The 5507-nt window shown below is 52.4% G+C and overlaps 1 protein-coding gene across 1 annotated transcript in view; it reads left to right on the forward strand.

Moving 5' to 3' along the window:
• The first annotated feature begins 3129 nt into the window (after positions 1-3129).
• The window catches only part of LOC139765861 (cell adhesion molecule Dscam1-like), a 170835-nt gene continuing 168457 nt past the window's right edge, over positions 3130-5507 (forward strand). The window contains exon 1 of the mRNA XM_071693720.1: positions 3130-3392. The gene's annotated coding sequence lies outside the window, so the exon portion shown is untranslated. The remainder of the gene's footprint in view (positions 3393-5507) is intronic.

A 5507-nucleotide genomic window follows, 5' to 3' on the forward strand; every position in this document is an offset into this window, starting at 1 on the left:
CCACTGACTGTTGACTGTGACTAGTGGTCCTCCTTCACTGGCATCTCCAGCTGGTAATAGTGCTGATATCAACAGTACCACTAACAAACAAATAGGAAGTGGCATTGACACTTCCCGCTGACCACTAGAGGTATTGGATCGTGCATGTCGTGGACATTACTCTCTCCTCAGTGGTTCGGGGACTACTGGCACTTCCCACTGTGGAAGAACTGGTAACAGGCGCTGAGCATCAACAGCGCGTTATCTGCTGCTAACCAGCGTCACAACTGGTTGAGGAATGACACTTTTTTGCTGATTGGCGCCTTCACTGTCCCTTCTAGAGTGGCACTGCTCGCTGTGAGTGGCAGTGCCCAGTTATACCTGGCACTGGTGGTACACATGTAAGACTGGCGCATCCCACTGAGGATCAAAGTCAGGTGATGACAGTTTGACGAGGACTTCCGTTGGCAGTGCTTGGTGAAAAGAGGCACTAAGTCTCCGTATTGAGGCTGGCACTGAGGCTACGTGCTGAGGGTTGGCACTGAGACTGGCTATGTAGTGAAGACTGACACGGAGTGAGGGTTGAGGGTTGGAGCTGCTCCTCCAGCACCGTTGTTGGCATGACCCAGGCCCTCGAGGTGACCACATCTCAGGAGACACACGAGGTGGCTGGTCTCCACACTTGTCACGTGATATCCCACCGAGGTACAGATCTTTTGTGTTTACAATGAACGACCTGTTATCCGATCCTCATGTGATCTGCAGATGTTCGGATGTGGGAAGAAGTCGCTCATGTGGAGGATGTTATCTGTAGCTGTTATGAGAGTTACCGGACTCCTCCTGCCTGAGGCTACACTGTGAGTGTAAAGTCATCTTTGGTGAGGCTGTATCGTCGAAGCACAGTCTCGTGCAAGAACTTCCCGCGCCAAAGGAGTCCATCATGACCCTGCTACTGGTAGTAGCGCAGCCTTGAACCTTTTGGTCATCCTGGAAACGTGTTCCTGGAGTTATTGTAACACCATCACAACAACAGTGGCAGTTATCAAGATAACATGACAGTTACGCGGGTTATGATCATCATCACTTGATAACACTTATCGTGGCCCATGAAAGTCAGTAACTAGGGAGACAACAGCTGATCAAACACAAAGACCAAGTGTAAACAACGGACACAGCGCCCCTGGTGACCGGCTCGGGAACTAACAGAAGCTAGGAAACTGAAAACGACCCAATCACGTCTCATACTGGAATGATTGGTGAAGTGGACCACTGAGTTGTTTACTGTTTGTTAAGGTAGGAACGGATCAGAGAGAAGGTCAGAAGTAGGAGGGGAAGTGATGGCAGTATGGGAGGTCATAACAGTATAATTGGTGTTGACCTCAACCCTCTGTGGTGTAGCGGGCAGCGTTTCTGACCCTGCCGCATTCACATACCGTCCAGGGTTCGAGTCCGCATATGTTTGAATTCTGGTCGTGGCAGCCGGTTCACAGTTAGCCTAGTTGTTCATCCTCCCCTGGAGCCTGACGACACTGGGGATAGATTCGTTGGTGGAAAGTAACGAGTCTTACCATGCCTGTATGTGGGAGGCAAGCCAGCAGCAGCAGCGGACGTGTGGGTGAGGCAGGAGGAAGGTACTACTACTTTAGCCAAGGGAGTGACATTGACGTGCTGGGTCACCGCTCAGTCGTCACTAACCCTCCCTATACCCAGGCGGACAGAGAGAGAGAGAGAGAGAGAGAGAGAGAGAGAGAGAGAGAGAGAGAGAGAGAGAGAGAGAGAGTAAAAAAACATTGATTACCGGTAGTTGGGAACCTCAGCTACGGACGGCTTCCCTGGTAGTATCGACAACCTTCCTCCTCGTGAAGGCCATAACTGTATGACCCACACGCCCACCTCTCCCTCCGGCTCAACGACGAGCCGACCACCACAGCTGCGTGACTGAAGACGTAACTCGTTATGTGAGGGTCTGGGGAGGTTGGTCCGTGGGAGCTGGTGCAGCCTCCCTTTACACCTGCACACACCTGCCTCCCCTGCACCTGCCCACACCATCTCCCCTGCACCTGCCTCCACGATGGAAAATAACGAATGGTTAAACGTGTGCTTCAGCAGACGACTGTTTCCTTTAAAAGTAGAGTTTTTTCCTTCACAAACATAGCTGGGACTTGCTCCCATGTTCCTGATGTGTGTGTGTGTGTGTGTGTGTGTGTGTGTGTGTGTGTGTGTGTGTAGCGTCCTAAGCTGTCTGTTTACATCAATGGTGTAAAGCAATGGTGTACAGCAATGGTGTACAGTAGTGGTGTACAGTCGTGGTGTACAGCGGTGGTGTACAGCGGTGGTGTACAGTCGTGGTGTACAGCAGTGGTGTACAGCAGTGGTGTACAGCAATGGTGTACAGTAGTGGTGCACAGTAGTGGTGTACAGTAGTGATGTACAGCGGTGGTGTACAGTCGTGGTGTACAGCAGTGGTGTACAGTAGTGGTGTACAGCAGTGGTGTACAGTAGTGGTGTACAGCAGTGGTGTACAGTAGTGGTTTACAGCGGTGGTGTACAGTAGTAGTGTACAGCAGTGGTGTACAGCAGTGGTGTGCAGTAGTGGTGTAGAGTAGTGGTGTACAGTAGTGGTGTACAGTAGTGATGTACAGCGGTGGTGTTCGTATATACCAATACCCACTACACTAACTGTACAGGAAGTGTACACACGGTAGTGGTAGTGACCCCGACGATAGCTGCAGCAGGAGGCGGGTCCTCGCCCACCCTCACCAGGCGAGGCAGACGGCCCTGGAGGCGCCCTGGTCACAGGTCAACACTTGCCTGACCCCTGACACCTTGGGCCATGTCCTCCCACGCCACGTCATCTTTCCTCACTCAGTACATTCTGAGACGCGACTCATGACCACACACACACACACACACACACCGGCTCTGCACTCTTCTCCTGTGCCAACACTGGAGAGTCCCCCGCCTATTCCAGTCTTGACTACGCCCCTCTAGGTCTTGACCACGCCCCTGACTAGTGTCATCATTACCCAGACCCCGCCCCTTTTCCCCTCGACTTCCCCTCTAAGCCCCGCCCACCGGTTAGGCCAGAAGCAGCAGCAGCAGCAGTTGCAAGTTAGAGGCAGTCAGTCGCCCACATCACATGGTCGGGGCTACACGTGGTGATTGTGCTCCGCGGCGGCCCACGTGTGTGTGTGTGTGGACGGAACATTACTGCTGAGCCATGCAGGAGAGCAGCTTGTGTGTTTGTGTTGGATGGTATGAACACTACCATAACCTGATCCTCTCATGACTTAACACATGTCTAGTAAAGTTTACACAGGCAGGCTTGAACAGTTCCTATGGTGAACTTATTGTGTTGTACGTCACCGGCAAAGCCTAAATCATCCAGACTTTCCTCGGTTTTATATACTAACGTAAGATCATCGTAGGACCTTCCATTACCTCTTAAACTTGTGACAATGAGTTAGAACTCTCGCTTAGGCCGGCCACAGTGAGCAAGGAGACATTGTCAGCTGATGCAAGCAAGTACATTTGACCAGTTCTACTCTGCTCACATGAACCATACTCTACCTAACCCCAACCATATTGTCTCCTACACTACCCAGTTCTACCACAAACTACTTGATTCCACATCACACAACCAGACCCTACCTAACCCTATCCGATTACTCCCTGCACTACCCGATTTTACACCTAAACTGCCCGATTTTTCGTCTCTGACCTTCTCTGACCAGATATCGGAGGGTTTCCGATACCGTCAAAATTTACTTGTAACTCCCCGACCCTCTTACATGTGGCCCCTGTGATGGCTGACGATATTGCAGTCAGATTAATCCCTAAACCTCCAACATGTAGCCACACAGGTGACTTATGATTAATGAGATCAATCGATGCCAAAGTAATCGAAAGTATCCGGGGCCATGTAAGACGGTATTCACATGAGATCCTCAGAGACGCAATCTTGTTATGTCGGGAGGTTGTGGAAATCTTCCTCTGTGTCCAGCATTCCATATATCTACATTGTATACTTTTTAGTAATGTGATTTGTCTATTACGGCAAGATACTGACCTTCTTCATCCGGGGATCATTCTTAATTTTCCTAACTCTCCGCCAGGTGGTGTACGTTATTATGTATTCGTTGTATCCTGTGAGATAGTGTACTAAAGCCTCAGGGGGAGGAGGGTGTACATTGTCTGGACAGTGTGGGAGAAAAGTTCCACATTTCACATTGGGTTACGTCTACCTTCACTTGACATAGCAAGTTGAAGTGGAGGCATTTTGACCCTCACTCAGGTCATGCCCATCATTACCGTGCCACCTGCGGTACACAGGTGCGTTAACACCTTCGTCATCCACAGGTTTGTTGCTCTCAATCTGTCTGTGAGGTTTTGATGAAGCTGTGTGACGAAGCTATGTTCCTGGTGTGAGGTGGAGGCCTGGTGGTTGCAATGAGGCTGAGGTCAAGATGAGGGACCTCTCTCATATCTTCTCAAGATGGCGGGTTCATCTGGAGAGGGATGTGGGAGAGGAGCCATGAGAGGAGTATGGGAGAGTCCAGTTGTTGGAGACGTGGTGGTGGTTGAGGTCTGGTATAAGGCTAAGGAGAAAGCCCAGGTAGCCGGTGTACTGGGAACCAGCTGTTCTTCATCCTCCCCTCGGCACCGGTCGATGACTGGCTGACTGGTTGAAACTGGTGGTTCCCGTATGGGGAGGTCAGGGGTAGATCTGTGGGGAGGTCAGGGGTAGATCTGTGGGGAGGTCAGGGGTAGATCTGTGGGGAAGTCAGGGGGTGGATCTGTGGGGAGGTCAGGGGTAGATCTGTGGGGAGGTCAGGGGTAGATCTGTGGGGAAGTCAGGGGGTGGATCTGTGGGGAGGTCAGGGGTAGATCTGTGGGGAAGTCAGGGGGTGGATCTGTGGGGAGGTCAGGGGTAGATCTGTGGGGTCAGGGGTAGATCTGTGGGGAAGTCAGGGGGTGGATCTGTGGGGAGGTCAGGGGTAGATCTGTGGGGAGTTCAGGGGTAGATCTGTGGGGAAGTCAGGGGGTGGATCTGTGGGGAGGTCAGGGGTAGATCTGTGGGGAGGTCAGGGGTAGATCTGTGGGGAGGTCAGGGGGTGGATCTGTGGGGAGGTCAGGGGGTAGATCTGTGGGGAAGTCAGGGGGTAGATCTGTGGGGAGGTCAGGGGTAGATCTGTGGGGAGGTCAGGGGTAGATCTGTGGGGAAGTCAGGGGGTGGATCTGTGGGGAGGTCAGGGGGTAGATCTGGGGGGAAGTCAGGGGGTAGATCTGTGGGGAGGTCAGGGGTAGATCTGTGGGGAGGTCAGGGGTAGATCTGTGGGGAAGTCAGGGGGTGGATCTGTGGGGAGGTCAGGGGTAGATCTGTGGGGAGTTCAGGGGTAGATCTGTGGGGAAGTCAGGGGGTGGATCTGTGGGGAGGTCAGGGGTAGATCTGTGGGGAAGTCAGGGGGTGGATCTGTGGGGAGGTCAGGGGTAGATCTGTGGGGAGTTCAGGGGTAGATCTGTGGGGA

Source organism: Panulirus ornatus, chromosome 56 (genome assembly GCF_036320965.1).
Source record: "Panulirus ornatus isolate Po-2019 chromosome 56, ASM3632096v1, whole genome shotgun sequence".
In the NCBI taxonomy this organism is placed as follows: domain Eukaryota; kingdom Metazoa; phylum Arthropoda; class Malacostraca; order Decapoda; family Palinuridae; genus Panulirus; species Panulirus ornatus.